Source organism: Lithobates pipiens, unplaced genomic scaffold (assembly GCF_037356315.1).
Source record: "Lithobates pipiens isolate NorthernLeopardFrog02 unplaced genomic scaffold, aLitPip1_a1.2 Scaffold_25, whole genome shotgun sequence".
Lineage (NCBI taxonomy): Eukaryota > Metazoa > Chordata > Amphibia > Anura > Ranidae > Lithobates > Lithobates pipiens.
This window is the reverse complement of record NW_027507787.1, coordinates 29,879,159-29,896,960: the sequence shown is the minus strand read 5'-3', so window position 1 is coordinate 29,896,960 and position 17,802 is coordinate 29,879,159.

Genomic DNA, 17,802 nt, shown 5'->3' with positions numbered 1-17,802 from the left:
TATAAAAGCTTTGGGAGGATTATCATTTTGTAGGCTGCCAGTCTTCCCATCCAAGACAAGTAAAACTTCTTTAGCCTATTTAACTCCTGTTGCAGGGAGGAAAGAAGAGGCAGAAAGTTGATTTTGAAAAGATTGGAACTTGGTGACATTAGGTGAATACCCAAATATTGAATGGGCTGGTTTGACCACGGGTATGGGAATTGTGTGGCCAATATCGATTGTGTTTTTTCTTTTACATTAATCGCAAGTAGGTTAGATTTGGAAGAATTTACTTTATAGTAAGATATCTTGTTAAAATTTTCCAGGGTGTCATGTACTGACGGTAGAGAGGAGGAAGGGTGCGTTAGGGTTAAGATTACATCATCTGCAAATAATGTGATAGAATGGGTGTGCTTAGGTGTTGAGATGCCTAAAATATGTGGGTGAGTACGGATCGTTTCCGCTAAGGGTTCCATCAGAAGGGCAAAAATCAAGGGAGATAACGGACACCCTTGACGTGTTCCATTAGTGATGTGAAAAGAGTCTGAAAACATGCCTTCCGTATATACCATGGCCGAGGGATTAGCGTATAAAGCTGATATAGCTGAGTTAATACTCCCCATTATTCTGAATTTGTTGAGTACTTGGCTTAGGTATCCCCAGTGGACCCTATCAAATGCCTTCTCTGCATCTAATGTAAGAAGCAGAGAAGGATCTCCAGAGGCCCCTGCCGCATGAATCAGGTTAATAATCCTGCTAGTCGCATCTGGCGCCTGACACCCCGGAATAAAGCCCATCTGATCATTTCTGATCAGTGATGGTGAAATGTTCGACAATCTGTTAGCCAGGATTTTTGCAAAAATCTTCAGGTCTACATTCAATAAAGAGATAGGCCTGAAGTTCTGTGGCTTATCTGGAGACTTCCCGGGTTTTGGTAGCGTTATAATTGTGGCGGTTAACATTTCTGAAGAGAAAGAGGAGTCCGCGGTAGCTTTCTCAAAAGTTTTAAGTAGATATGGGCCTAAAATGGGGTAGAATGTATTGTAATATTATGACGAGAAACCGTCAGGGCCAGGTGATTTGTTTAATGGCATGGCTAATATTGTTTTATATAGTTCACTTAATGTTATGGGGTAATTTAGAGTGTCAAGTTGTGATTGATTAATTTTAGGAAGTGATATTTTCCAAGAAACTCACGGATCAAATCCGGGGTCGGTTGTGGAGTTGAGGAGTCATCTTTTAAATTGTAAAGGGCATTATAATAATCCCTGAACGCGTTAGCGATATCCTTCGGGTTGGATAGTTTGGAACCATTAGTTGGGTGGTATATAAAGGGGATTTTCTGCTGAATTGATCTTTCTTTAATTTGTCTAGCTAAGAGTTTCCCTGCACGGTTGCCTTGCTGATAGAAGCGAGCTTTCCATTTTTTAAAGGTTCGTTCTTGTTGTGCAATCAGTAATAATCTAAGCTCGTGTCTTATGTTATCTAATTTAGAACTTCTAGTTGGGTCAGGAGCTTTTTTACTCATGGATTCTAATTGCTCGATTTGTGAAATAAGAGTTTGTACTTTCAGATCAGTCTGTTTTTTGGCCGTACTGCTCATTTTTATGAGTATCCCTCTCATGAAGGCCTTATGAGAGTTCCAAAGGGTGAAGAGGTCCAACACAGACTGGGCATTAATCTCAAAGAAACAAACAATAAGCTTTTGCTGTGCTCTGCTTAGAAAACTCATAATACTTATTCATGGGTGCACCTGGCATTAAATGTTTATTTTTAGAACAGGATATTTTAGAAATCCTTGATTGGGGAATTTCACCCCGTTTGTCCTTGTTACCAGTGCCTCTGAGACACAAAGTGATGGGAAATCTAAAATAAATTAGAGATGCCACCAGGGACACATCCCACAAATGAGTCACCTGTTATTATGACAACCCTCTAAGGTGATAATTCTGTTTACTTTGGAAAGTTTCTCTCTTATTTGTGTTTGGGTCTCCAGGACAGGAAAATTAAGGGAAATTTCCCCAGCAGGAAGCAAAAATACCTGATGAGGGTTGTAACCCTTACCAATTCTATCCAAAACTAAAAATAAAGGGGTAAGGCTTTGCATACACTTTAACCACTTGCCGACCACCGCACGACGATGTACGTCGACAGAATGGCACGGGCAGGCATATGGGCGTACCTGTACGTCCCTGCCTTCCCGCGGGTGGGGGGCCCGATCGGGCCCACCCCGGTGCCTGCGGCGGTCGGTATTCGTTCGGGAGCGATCCGGGATGAGGGGGCGGCCATTCATTCATGGCCACCCCCTCGCGATCGCTCCCGACGAATGAAAATGCTCCATGACATCACTTCCTCTCCTGTAATGTAAACACAGGAGAGGAAGTGATGTAATCTCTCCTCCGTGTCGGTATTTTTCGTTCCGACACCGAGGAGAGAGGATCGGTGAGTTGCACCAACACGACACTACACAGTAGAACATGCCAGGCACACTCACACCCCCCCCAATTACCCCTGCCCCACAGTCACAGTGACACCAATGTCATTTTTATTTTTTTTTTGCATTGGTGTCATTTGTGACTGTAATAACTGTTAGGGCAGTTAGGGTTAGCCCCCTTTAGTTCTAATGTACCCCCCTAACCCCCCAATAAAGGTTTAACCCCGTGATCACCCCCCATCGCCAGTGTCACTAAGGCTGGGTTCACATTGCAGCGGTTTATGAGAACGAATGTGATTCGCACCGCACTGCAGTGCAAATCACATCCGATCTCTGTGCGATTCGAGTTCAGCCATACAGATAGTATGGCTGAATTCGCGCCGCACCCGCCGCAAATTCGCACGCGACCCTTTTTTTGGTCCGCAGCAGAATCGGATCGCATGGGTGTTCACACCATGCGATCTGAGTTTGCAGATCGCACTGCGATATGCGAACTGATCTGGGGGTGTCATTAACATTTCACTGACACTCCCAGCAGTTCGCATAGGGCAGTGTGAACTGCCGCTGGGAGGCATGCGATGCGGGAACCCGCCGCTGATTCGTGGCGTTCCCGCATCGCTCCAGTGTGAACCCAGCCTAATAAGCGATCGTTTTTCTGATCGCTGTATTAGTGTCACAGGTGACGCTAGTTAGGCAGGTAGGTATTTAGGTTCGCCGCAGCTTTTTATAGCGCCAGGGACCCCCATATACTACCGCATAAAGCCCCCTGATTGCCCCCTAGTTAACCCTTTCACCAGTGATCACCATATAACTGTTACAGGTGACTCTGGTTGGTTAGTTATTTTTTTATAGTTTCAGGGTACCCGCCATTTATTACCTAGTCTCACTAGTGTACCCCTAAATTTAGGGGTGTCTACTTTCCAAAATGGGGTCATTTGGGGGGGGTTTGTGCCATCTTGGCATTTTATGGCCTTCAAAACTGTAACGCCCTTAGAAAGCCTGAAGGCGGTGCTTGGTTTTTGGGGCCCTGTACGCGGCTAGGCTCCCAAAAAGTCCCACATATGTGGTATCCCCGTACTCAGGAGAAGCAGCAGAATTTATTTTGGGGTGTCATTTCACATATGCCCATGGCATGTGTGAGCAATATATCATTTAGTGACAACTTTGTGAAAAAAAAATTAAAAAAAATTAAAGTTTGTAATTTTCCCGCAACTTGTGGCAAAATATAAAATATTCCATGGACTCAACATGCCTCTCAGCAAATAGCTTGGGGTGTCTACTTTCTAAAATGGGGTCATTTGTGGGGGTTTTGTGCCATCTTGGCATTTTATGGCCTTCAAAACTGTAATAGGTAGTGAGAAGTGAAATCAAAAATTTACGCCCTTAGAAAGCCTGAAGGCGGTGCTTGGTTTTCGGGGCCCCGTACGCGGCTAGGCTCTCAAAAAGTCCCACATATGTGGTATCCCCGTACTCAGGAGAAGCAGCAGAATTTATTTTGGGGTGTCATTTCACATATGCCCATAGCATGTGTGAGCAATATATCATTTAGTGACAACTTTGTGTAAAAAAAAAATAAAAAAATTTTTTTTTGTCATTATTCAATCGCTTGAGGCAAAAAAATAAAATATTCAATGGGCTCAACATGCCACTTATCAATTTCCTTAGGGGGTCTACTTTCCAAAATGGGGTCATTTGGGGGGGGGGGTTTGTACTGCCCTGCCATTTTAGCACCTCAAGAAATGAGATAGGCAGTCGTAAACTAAAAGCTGCGTAAATTCCAGAAAACGTACCTTAGTTTGTAGATGTGACAACTTTTGCGCAAACCAATAAATATACAGTTATTGACTTTTTTTTTACCAAAGACATGTGGCTGAATACATTTTGGCCTAAATGTATGACTAAAATTGAGTTTATTGGATTTTTCTAATAACAAAAATTAGAAAATATCATTTTTTTTCAAAATTTGCGGTCTTTTTACGTTTATATCGCAAAAAATAAAAATCGCAGAGGCAATCAAATACCATCAAAAGAAAGCTCTATTTGTGGGAAGAAAAGGACGCAAATTTTGTTTGGGTACAACATTGCATGACCGCGCAATTACCAGTTAAAGCAGCGCAGTGCCAAATTGTAAAAAGACCTCTGGTCATTTACCAGCAAAATGGTCCGGTCTGAAAGTGGTTAAAGCCCAAAAATAAATCCACCCTTGCAGTGGGCCCTTTGCACTGCAAGGGTTGATTCCTCATTTAGTCTAGGAGCAGAGGATAAAGAAGTAAATAATTATCTTACTCCTCGCTCCAGCGAGATCCTTCCAGTGCTATGACTGGTCCCCTATGGTCTGCTTAGTAGGGTACCCCTCACAGTACAGGGTTAATATCCTTGTATCTTATATGATGAGGCTGAGGCTCAGCCCACACAGACTGGAGCAGTGGGCGGAGGAGAGCGCTAGAGCTGGCTGGAGCAAGGAACAAGTTACGTAAACGAGCCTCTTATGATACCCCCTAGACATAATAAGCAATTAAGCTATGCAGTGCGAGGGGCCCCACTGCAGGGGTGGATTTTTACAATTTCAGTTGGAGTTTGAATTTAAGGGCTCATTAAAACTTTTCTGCTTCATTGCACTGCCTTACTGCACACATGTTAACTTATTGTTTCTAAATGAAAGAATAGGCTGCCAACACACAGCGACTGACAACGAAAAAAAAAATACCTGAACAATTCTGCACAAAAGTGTAAAACTTGTCATGCATTAATATGCATTTTGATAACATGCAGCAAAATACTAAATTTACCTTGCATTAACATAATGTTTAGGAGTGTGAAGCTAGCCATAAGGCTGCATTCACACCTGAGTGTTTTGTAGCTTGAAGCCTGAAGCTACAAAACGCAAGAGGGGAAAAAATCCATTATTCTCAATGGAGAATAAGCCAAACGCCTGAAGCTCAAACAAGTTCCGGACCCTTTTTTGTTGCTCGAATCGGGCAGATTTGGGCGTTTTTCTTCTTTTTACATTGGTGACCTTTTTCCCTGCAGAAAATTGCGGCAAAATGCCGTAAAAAACGTAGCGAAATCACATTAAAAAACGCTGCAAAAAACACAGCAAAATCGTGATTTTGTGCCTGAAAACGCTATGCTCAGGTGTGAATGCAGTATAATATATAAAACAGCAGTGCAGCTTTTTGATACATATCATGCTTTAACTGTCTTTGTTGGGAGTAGCCTTGATTATTAAAAGTCCCTGCTATGAAACCCAGCCCTTTCATACACTAGGCTGATTACATTTATTCTGAACTGAGTCTTCTAGGATAAATTGTTTTTGGTTAACTTTGAAAGCTTTTTATTTTTGAATTCGGCCTAAATGTTGGCTAGATCTTATTTTCATAACAGCTAAACCTTGAATAGCTTTCTTAATGGAACCGCGATTTATACTGTGTTTTCAATCCCTTCTAGCACTATGCCACTCAAGTTCAAGAAAAGCAATTTTCAGGAGCTGAGTTTAAAGAAAGAAAACATGATCCACACAAATCCCCGAAGTATTTAGGTGTGAAAGGACTAAACAATATTTTTAAATAGCAATCGATGAATCCCAGTTTGCTGCTACTACTAGAAAAATTAAAAAGATATAACATGACCTATCACAGCATGCCAAATGAATAAAATCTCTATTGGTCTCACATTAGTGTGAGGTTATTATAGATAACATTAAAACAGTTACTAGAAGGTCATATATGCTTGTAGGCAGGTGCCCACATGTTGGGTTGTTTTTAGATAGGGAGTCTGGGCTGCCCAGCTGGGAAAGGGGTTCATTCTGGGTCTGTCAGTTTCTCCAGTTTCTCTGGGCTCTGCCCTACACCCTGTGGTGTTATAAAAAGGGGGACAAGAAGCTAGAGAAATACCGCATGGAAGAAGAAAAAAAGGTACGATAAGGAAGATGTATCCAAGAGTAATCTATGATAACTACCGCCCTAGAGAACCTACCTGCCAAAGACTTTGCCTTGTGTGGATTTCTACCTGCAAAAGGTATGCCTGGGCAGCCTAGGAATAGTAAGTTAGGGATTTTTTGGAACTGTTTGTGGATTGTACTGTTGCAAAGCCTTGAAGTAAAGTTTCGCTAACTATTTATGAGCCTGGTTTGAGGTCATTTTAAAGGGGTGCATGGTAATACATGAGCAGTACATAAGAACAAGGCCTGTAAAGAGAAAGGCCTCCACAAAGTGTTTGCCGAAGAGTAGGAGAATAGTTGCCATGGCTAAACATAAAATGGTGAGAGTGAACAGCATGTAGACGTGCAGAACGGAAAAATGTTTTTAGTTTTGTTTCGGATTGATTTGTTTATGTTATCAATTTTGTTTTGTTATGGAATTCGTTTAGTTTGGTTTCGGAATTTGTTTAGTTTTGTTTCATTTTTGTTAAATTTTGTTTAGTTTTATTTAAAATTAGTTTTGTTTATTCATTTCTAATGGATTCCAACTTTTAAATCAGTTAAAATTAGCCATTCCCGGTGTTCTGTCGAGATTTGTTCAGTGTTGTTAAATGAAAAGATATAATAAAAAAATACAATAATGTGAGGGGTGTACTCACTTTTGTGAGATACTGTATATATAAATGGTCTGGCTCAGTTGGTGGTTACCAAACAGTTATCAGATAACTAAAGATCATTAATCTAAGCTGCTGGGTTGGCTGCCTCATACAAGGCCCCAGGCCATTACAGTCTGTGATAAATCAGAGAGAAATCACTAGGATTTCCCTAGAAACCAAATGCAGAAGCAATGGTTCCAATGTGTTGGATCTCCGAACTTTTGAAACAAAGGGCCAGTTCACTGTCAATTGGGCTTTATGAGGGCTGAACCTTGACCAGTGAGAGTGGAACATACCCCAGCATCAGCGGGAATGGACAATGTCTCAGGCATGGTGATCATTGTGAATTTAAAAAGTTACATAGTGATTTTAGTCAGTAGGAGGGGAAATAGTAACCCATCATATTAGTCACAGGAATAGCTCTCAATCATTGGTGTCAATGGGAGGAATAGTTCATCATCGTTGGTATCAGAGGAAAGGAATGGTGCCACATTGTTGGTGTCAGTGGGAGAATACTGCTTGGTATCAATAGGAGGAATAGTGCCTCATATCAGTGGGAGGAATAGTGCCTCATATCAGTGCCCCAAGGGCCAGAAAGACAGGCAAAAGGCAGAATTAGGTTTGAGACCGAGTTTGGAGACCATTGTTCAAGAGGGCACTCTTGCTAAAACTTAAAATAGAGCACTGGATCCTTGCTGTCACTGATAGCTGAATATTTCAGCACCATCAGGCCCACTGCCATCTCTTGAGTCACTCTGAGCCACTGAGTACTGAAGTTGAGAGTGGAATATGCAAATTTTGTAAAAATGGTTAGTGTGGAACTTCTCTTCTTTTTTTCGTTTTTGGTAGAATAGTGACATATCAGAAAGTCTGCGCAGCTTTCTAGTGGTTATAAAGAAAGCAATAACTTTGCAGAGGTTCTAACCCTATTTTTTGTGTCCCCATTGAAAAGATTTTCCTTCACTTCCTGTCCGTGTGAAATAAGAACTAAAAAGAAAAATCCCCAACATAAGCTTTAACCATACATCCCTGCAAAAACGAAATAAAAAAAGGAAACTGACTTTAATATAATAGGGGCTAAATGATAGTATAGTGCTGAAAAGTAGGAAAGAATTATACTAAACCTTTGAGTACTGCAAATAAAAAATGCCTAAGGCCATAAGCACAAACTTCTTTGCATAAATTATAGATTAGCCTATGTATCGATTCACATAAGCAGGCAGGACATTTTTTTGATGCTTCAATAATTTCAGTGACCTTTCTTTCAAGCCAACCACGACTGTGTTACAGAAAATTATTTTCTTTCTCGTGCTGTGTCAAATGTGTAAAATGAAACTGTTAATCCGAATTATCAGCATTTTGAGCAAAAACTGTATGCTACCTAGTGGAATATATTAATTAGATGGCACTCTCTGCTAGCATTGTGTGTTAGCTTAGTGGTTAATCGCATCTCACAATTCATCATTTACTATATTGATAAGATGAGTTACTTATTGTTGTGTAGATACAGTTTGCAATCACAGTTTTCCTAGGCATTTCCTCAAGTACCATCAAAAATCTACAGATGGTTTAAGGGTCTGGGTCATTGAGACAATGCCAAAGAACCTCCCCTCAGCCGAAAGTGTCAGAAAACGCTGTCATAGAGAAATGTTTTGGATTTTTACTTTAAATGTTCTTGCCCCTGGAGGGTTGAACGAGGACTTTGAAACTAGTGCCATTCTCTAGATTCCTCCTTTCCTAATATATTTGTGCAGGACTTTTTATTAGTATCTAATTTTCTATTAGTATATTATTTTAAATATTGTAAATATTTTTAAATAATTTTAACCATTTTGGTATATATATATATATATATATATTAAATATATTTAGCCAATATTTTTATACTTTTTTTTGCCTTAGATATATCTTTTTTTAAATATTTTTTCCCTAGATATTTTTCAAAATATTTTCTCTTTGCCCCTTTATTCCCTTTCTTCTTTTGCCCCTCCTTTTTTTCCCCTACCCCCCCCCCCCCCTTTATATATATGCCTAGTCTTAAGAATTATTGAACATTGTGTAAAAATATTGATTCTCATTTTCATTTTATGTTTATGTTTATTTTTAAATGTCGCTTATTGGTTGTTGTTCTGTATGAAATCATATATTTTTTGTTTGGATAGGGATTTTGTTTCTGTTTCTCCTCCTGTCCTATACCTTTATATTGTGATAACACCCCAGTTACATATTCCCTCCCCTAAGGTCCGCCCAGGTAGTATAAATTAGTCCCATACACATATAGTCATCAGGTTGATAAAGGAACCAATGAAATGTTCCGAAACGCATCCCTCTTTGATGACTGCTTCCTGTTTTGCTTCCAGTTTGTGGTCCACGCTGGTTGCTGGTTATTGTCTCCTGCCGCTGATGCCACTTCCGGGATTCTGATGTTTTGAGACTTTGATTGCGGGCTGGCTTGTCATTCTCTTAGAGCTCCCTGCTGGTTTTCCCGTTGGCATCCGATGGACCCCCCGCTACTGTGCACACACAGTCTGAAGAACTTGTATATGCCAGTGACCACTGCATTCATGCCAGAGCACCTACATGGATATTAATGATATGCTCTGCTAGTCTTCATATCTTGTAAGTGTTTTTAACCCTTTTTGGGGAAATTAAACAGCTTTTAATTCTACACTTAGAGGCGCCTTTTCTTTGTTTTTCTGTTACTTATTGTTGTGTGATCAAGAGATATTTAAAAACTAAACTTTTTTTGTTTTAGACAGATTATGGAAGTTATAAAACCCTTTTCAGATTTTTATTGCTGTCTGTGTTCCTATTGGGAAGATGGCTACAAAAGAAGGTTAGGTGAAATTATCCACTGAGCACTCCTGTTTTGGTGACAACTGTCTAGGAAGGGAATTTTTCTCACTTTGAAAAAAAAATTCTCTCACTTCATGTTGTTTCACTGAAACAGGAAGAGAAGTGAATTCAGTTTAATGGAGCAGATAAAAAAAAAGTGGTTTAAACTTTCCCTACTCTGGACAAAACTACAGAAAAAAGTTTCTGGCTTTACATAAATGTTAAAGCCTAAGTTTACCTAAAAGAGTATCCATCCCCTGCCGCCATAATTTTCGTAGTGAGTTAAAGTGATTGTAAACATCAGACATGAACAAGGTGCATTCCACTACAGTGTGAATTTGAATCTATCTCTCTCTGAGTCACTGATAGACTCTAAGCCAACACAACAGCCCGCAAGGAGGCAGCCACCTCCCTCCAGTGCACATCAGGCTCTATGGGGGAATGGCTGCAGATGTGGGAGAATTTGTTTCATCTCTGTATATCACCTAAGGCACTCATTAAAGAAGTTCTAAAGCCTTAAGTTTTATTCTATGGATTAAGGTGAAAAACCTTCCGTGCTGTAGACCCACCGTTTTTCTTATATGAGCCTGATTCGATCCAGGGATGTGCATGAGCGCTGCGGCTCCAGCCACTGTCCCTCTCCTCATTGGACAGATTGATAGCAGGAGCCATTGGCTCCCACCACTGTCAATCAAATCCTGTGACACAGGAGTGGCGCTGAGACTCGCTGTCTTTGTCATTGAATGCAACAGCAGGGCTTGGAAGCAAGCATTGCACCTGGAGCGACGGTGGGAGACCCCAGAAGAGGATGATCGGGGCTGCTCTGTGCAAAAGCATTGAACAGAGCAGGTAAGTATAACAAGCTTTTTATTTTAATACAAAAAAAAAGCTTTAGAATCACTTTGAGCGTATTCAACTAGTCACAACTTTTCTGTTCAACTCCTCCATTTATAGAAGCTGTACTACAGTTTCTGTGACTGAAATGTAATCCATGAATGGGGGGGGGGCGGACCTGTCAATCATCTGCCCGTCCTCCATGGATCATGCAGTGTTGATAAATTCAAAAACCTTTAGATGTTTCCCAGCCAAGAGTATGGAAATTGGTAGCTCCATAAACACACACACTTATAGGTTGAACTGGATGGACCTGTGTTGTCTTTATTCAATCTTACCAACTTTGTGACTATGTAACCTGCATTCTGTGCATAAAATATACATATGCCCATGTAAATGAAGCCTTCAATTTAAATTTGACAAATTGTGTCTCAGCTAGGTCTTCCCAAAAGGATATAAGTAATTTGAGATTGAATCCATGTCATGAAAAAATCTTTACACTTGCCACCCCACTCATGGTCAAGGGACATTTACCTTTTGGTGGCCTGGCAAGGTGGTCAATATTTTTAACACACTAAAAGAAGTCTTTAGCATATATCTCCATGAGTCCTTGCGAAGCTGTCCTTTTGGACGAAACGCACATAGGGCTGAGTTATTGCAGTGATGTCATCACACCTGCCAGGGTGGCTGACCAAAGCTTCTTTATGCTGTATATTGTTTAGTTTGGATGTATCTGCCTATTTTAAATAAAAGTTTTAAATAAGGTATTGCACAATTCGTTCGCAATTACAGAATTTTTGTATTGTAAAATTATTTTACAATACAAAAAAGCTCCAAAGATAGTATTAAAGCCATTAGTGGTATTGGTGCAGCCCAGGTACTCAAAAGTATAGATAGAAGTTTGCCATCATTTTCATAAAGAAATTCTATACTAACATTTTGCATGTGGGCAAAACTGTAACAACAGGGACAGCATCAATAAATATAAAAGCATAGGGAAATTAAAAGTAGCACAGGTCACAAACATATTGCAAAATGATACAAATCTTAAACGCTGTCCAAACCACACACTAGAAATGTTTTTTTTCAAAGAATATGTTGTAGGTTTACAAAAGGTTGATGAAAGAAATGTTATTGTACCAAGAAGATACATAAAACTAGAAGTAAATTGATCATTTATTTTTTAAAACAAAATATACAACAAATATCAATCTAAGCATAATGGTATAAAGCTCCCTCTTTTCATTACATTATTCATTATATTTAATTTTTCAGTGCATTTTGAAACTGTAATTTATACATAATTATGCTACTTGCATGGTTTAATTGGCACAACATGTATGGCCTTTTCAATTGGCAACAAATAGCAAATGCGTGAATTGTTCTACAAAGAGCCATACTGGGCATCCTGTTGAAGAAAATATGCTTTCCATAATTTTATTAATACTCTTTAATTTAACATGCTTGATATTCATTATTCTGCTATTTTAATTTCATTTAGTAATTTTACAGCAAGTTACATGATAACTGTGTTTTATTGTTTTAGTTAAAATGAAGCATGGAAAATTAGACTACATGGAAAACATAATGGTTTACAAAATTACATGATAGAGGTTGACACTGAAATTATGAACAATGAATAATATGAACAAAATATAGTGTAAACTTTATAAGAAAACTATAAATAACATTGGTACATACCTTTAATATATACCAGGTAACAGTAGGCCCATGGCTACAGTTAACAGGGGCAAAGTTAGCACTAACCCCCGAAGGAGCTGCTGGTTATTTTTGGGCTTACCGTTACCTTTCGTTCTCCTTGTGACACGTCTAGGGGATGTCCCGTGGTAGATGGCCCAGTAACTTGAGACTGACAATAAATCCAGTTGAATGGATTTTTATTTGCAAACGTCAACCATTGAACAGTCTTTTAACTTGGGATGAGAGGGTTGGAAAGGAAAGCTCAGGTACTCTTAATGTCAAAGTCTATAAACATTAAGGAACTTGCTTACTTTGATTGCATCCAGAGAATAGCCATTTGCAGCTGGATGAGCACTCAGGTTGGACAGTCCCTCTCTCACAAGGCCTAGCAGCCAACAAGGTGCTTACTCAGGAACAATGACTTTATCAATGACTTTGTAGCAGAACACGTAGGGAAATATCCCCAAGACCGGATTCTCTCGGTTATTTCAGCCCTTCCAGGCTCTTGTTAAGAAACCAACCTCACGCATGGTATTCTTCTAAAGAGTCCTCCCCTGGAATGCTTGAAGTATACTGGGTCTCTCCCGGACCAGAGACAGCACCCATCCATCTCAGAGTCCTTCCTCAGTTCCCTTGCCTTGGGCTAGCCAGCCCTGAGGCATCAAAGTTGGGTGGAACTGCACCCCAGGCCATAGCCTTCCTGGGGGCTGGTCAGGATGACCAGGGCCATATACTCAGCACAGCATACTGGACCGGAACCCCCTGAACAACGTGGCGTCCGTGTTTTAAATACCCTCTCCCAGAGGGCACAGCGGGAGGGCGACTCCCACTGACCTGACTCCGAGAGGGAATAATTCAAGCGCCTAACCAGACCATGGTTCCACGCCTGCCACCAGAGACAGTGCCCCCCTGTGGCCAGGCTAAACATCCCACAGTCCAGTCAGACTGTCACAGAGCCAAATTTAGTCAAATAGGCCCAATTTTGAAAACATTGCGCGTGCTCTTCAGGAGCCCGCCGCTATACAATAATAATAATAATATGTTTTTATTATTATTATTTTTATTATTATTAAATTGTCACTAGCAGCCAAATTTGAAAGGAAATTCCAATACTTATAATTAAATAGTAATATTTTAATTATTATTAGTTAGTTATTTCATTTTTAGAATTTTCAGGTTTTTGAATTTTCTGATTTTCATTCTTATTTTCGAATATTTGAATTTTCAGATTTTTGAATTTCTGGATTTTCACATTTTGAATTTACTAATTTCTGAATTCACTAATTTTTGACTTTTTGAATTTACGGATTTTCGAATTTCAAATTTACGAATTTACAAATTTACGAATTTACGATTTTTTGAATTTACGAATTTTTGATTATTCAAATTTACGAATATTAAGAAAAAGTTGTTAAACTAATTTTAGTTAATTCAGATGTTTACGAATTAACGAATTTGTTTAAATTAGTTAAAAATTTAATTTGTAACAAAATGAATTGCACATGTCTAGTTAAAACGAATGTAGCCAATCTTCCAAAATAACTTATGAAAATACAAATCAGTTCAGAATAATGAATATACGAAATAAATCCAAATATATGAAACCACTTCTAAAAACAAATCATTCTAACGCATGAGACAAAACAAAATGATTTACTTAACAAAGGAATTGAAAAACAAAACACATTTTTCCATCGTGCACATCTCTAATTAAAACTGATAACTCAAAAAATGTATATTGTATGAATGGGGTTCCCTAGTATCTGCTTAACATTGTATTTGCTGATTTGTGAAGTTTCTTCCATATTTTACCATTCTTAGGAGTTCCAGTCAGTTCCTGAGTGCACTAAAAGTGTTTCAGGGTGTTTATGTTGCATATTTAATAGCTGGTACTCTCAGTGGTTTGGGTCAAGAACAGATAAATATGATGAGCAACATTGAACAAGAATACTCAAGGACTTCTGTTGGACTGAATGCTACCTTAGCCTTCGGTGAATGAGACTCAAGTAGGAAATCTGAAACTCATTCGGGGACTGGCTGTCATTTGAAAGTCCGCTCTACTTTTTTGGGTAATCCTTCTACCCCTTGTTTTTATTTTTATCAGTCCATTTTTGATACACATGCAGAAAAATATTCATTGGCTGGATTGGATTTTATTTACCTACATATGAAAATGTTTGCACAAAGTGGGGAATTTAAATTAACTTTGTAAGACCCACTTAGGAGTAGGCACTGCCAACATTTTACCCATAGAAGGAGAAAAAGTCCTGGGCTCCTAAACCAGCAGAGGGATGATTTACTAAAGGTAGATGCTTACTTTGCAAGGGAAGTTGCACTTTGCATCTCCTCCTGTCTGCACTTTATACCTACAGCAACCATTTTTTTTATCCCATGACAGTCTCTTTAATTAAAATGTAACTTTTGAGTGGGCTGCATTTAGTAAAACATAGACAGAGAATTAATTCTACTGTTTGCTAACTCTAAATGTTCTTTTCTCTTTCTTTTTTTTTTTTTTTTTTACAGCTCTTGAATTGTATGAAATGGGAAAAACATGTTTTCTAAAATTATACGGATTGTAAGATTTACTGGCAGTGTTTACATATAAAAGCTTGTGATACAATCACAGTAAAATATAGTTTAGACATGTGGATGTTCAAATGCAGGAAATCTACTGTGATGTATCTCAGCAATGACAAATCACTGAATGAATAACTTTATAAATCAAAAAAAGGTATTGGATATTTTTGCACCTAAAAGTTACTATAAGCAGTAAAGGTGCAACCTTTCATCATGTATTCTCAATTCAAGCACACCGTAGGGGAACCATATTCGATTTTTCTTTCAGATTGCTTTTTTTCCAGACTCTCTCCAGTTCTTTTCTTTGACTGTAATGGAAAATAAATTTTATAGAAGACTAATTTTTCTTTGAATCAGTGTGTTGAAATATTTAGTAGGATAGGCAAGTTGTGCTACAATATTTGTTTCTAGACCCCATTTTTTTTATGTTTAAATTCTGTAAAATCACTAAATATTATTCAGTAATAACATTCAGTGATAATGTGGCATAACCCCTCAGTGTTGATCAATGTTGGGATTATGCTTATTTTGGAGTCCTGTCATGTGGGCCTACAAAAGAATTGGCAAATGTTCACTTAAAGAAAATAAAATAACTTCAACAATCCAATCCAATTTATTTTCCTGAACTTAGTCTAATGTATTCATTAGGCTAAGCGAATAATCACTTAACTAAGTAAACACTCGTTAGAAGTAAATTAAGCCAGTCAAGAACCCAAAGAAAAAAAAATACTTTCCTCCAAGGTGGATTGTGCATTGAAAGGTCCTAATGGTCTCCGCCTTAAGCAGGATCCCTCCTTTTTTGCCATATTCCTCCTTCCTCCATACTTCTCTGGTCACCTGTTCATGTGTTTCTTTCTTTATTCTCCTTTTTTTATACCTTCTATTTTTATACCTTCTATTTATCTTGACCTCCATGTAGTCTTTCCAGTTTATTGAGTTGGCCTCTCCATAGCTTGATGCATAGTACTGACAATGACTGATGTGTTATTGCTGCCCTCTTTGCATCTAACCATCCCCATATTTCTGCCCTTAGTACTTTATGACCTGTATATTGTATAGGATTTATTTAGCCTCATAGGGGGCCTTAACCCCCGCAGCTGCTTTTTCCTTGGCCTCAGGATTTTGATTAAACTTAACCTGTACTGTCTTTTTTTTGTCACCTTGTAAGCTTATAAAATAAACTCTGGGTTAAAGAAAGGTCCCGAATAACACCTTAGTCTTTTCAATGGGACACTAATGTTTTGCCTGTCAAAGAAAATTCTGGAACAAGTTTTGATCAAACATATTTTAAAACAAAGCATAAAAAGGCAGGATAACTAGTAGCCATATCTTTCAAACAGAGATGAGATGGACAGAAAAACATAAAACTTAACCCTTGCATATAAACTGAGCACGAAATGCTTCTTCTTGTTTTTACTATGCATTCAAGTCATACCTAGAAACACTGCCAGCACTGGCCTAGCAAGAAGTAGAGATTTAAAATAAATAAATAAATGCAAATGGCATAATTGTCTAGACGGAAGTCTGCTGCAGATATATCATTGGCAGAGAACCAACCAATAATGTACATAGGGACATGAAGTAGAGAGGGATTTCACTGGACTTTTCAGGTGCATCATAGCAAGCAACAAAACATCATTAAAAATGCAATATATATTAGAAAATGTATTAATCTAAAATCTGTAATTAATCTATATATAGGGACATGTTTACTTTCTCCACTGCTTGAGTTCCCAGTTAATAATAGTAAGAATGTTCATTTTGCAAAGTGAACATTCCCTTAGCTTTGTGAACAATGCTTGCTTGCTAATTCTGTGTATGTGTCAGCTCAACCACATCTTCCACCTTTAATTGAAACTGGGATCTGCTTGCTAATTCTGTGTATGTGTCAGCTCAACCACATCTTCCACCTTTAATTAAAACTGGGATCTGCGTCCATGACCTATTTATCACAAATTCCCTGAACCTACTTGCAATTACTGAGACCTGGATTCAAGAATCTGACCTTCCTTCTCCTGCTGCTCTCTCCTATAGTGACCTCCTGTGGACTCACTCTCTCAGGCCTAGAGGACAGAAAGAAGGTGATATTGGAATCCTCCTATCCCCTCAAAACACTTTTCAGGTTCTTCATCCACTCCCCTCTCTGTTCTCTCCTCATTTGAAGCTCACTGTATTCGTCTATTTTTCTCAAGTTTCATTGAGAATTGCTGTGATCTATCAGCCCCCCCCCCCCCCCCCCCAAACTTCCTTGACGACTTCTCTGCCTGGCTACCTTACTTTCTCTTTTCTGAAATTCCAACAATCATTCTTGGTGACTTCGACATCCCTGTTAATCTTAACATACTTCTAAGCTGCCCGAGCCGAACCTCCTATTTTGACCTAAAACAATGGACAAGCGCTTCTACTCACTCTGTTGGCAACAGTCTTGACCTCATATTCTCCTACCTATGCACTCCACACAACATCTTAAATGTTCCTTTTTTTCTCTCTGATCACCACCTTATTAGTTTCACTCTCTCCTTGTCTGCCTCCTCCTTGTCTTCCAACTACCAAACTACCAATTACCCATAGAAACCTTCGCCATCTTAACCCTTCTCTTCTTTTTTCTGCTACAGATTGTCTCTACGACAAAATCTCATCCTTGTCCTGCCTCAACTTGGCCACTTCTGTCTACAACAGTTTACTGTCATCCACCCTGGACACCTTTGCCCCCCTCACTGCGCACAGAATCAGGCCCCAACCGCTACAACCCTGACACAACAGACAATACCAGAAGCCTCAAAAAATGCAGCCGTGCTCTTGAGCGTCTTTGGCGTAAAACTAAGTCACAGCAAGATTTCAGTAAATATACATCTGTGCTCCAAAAA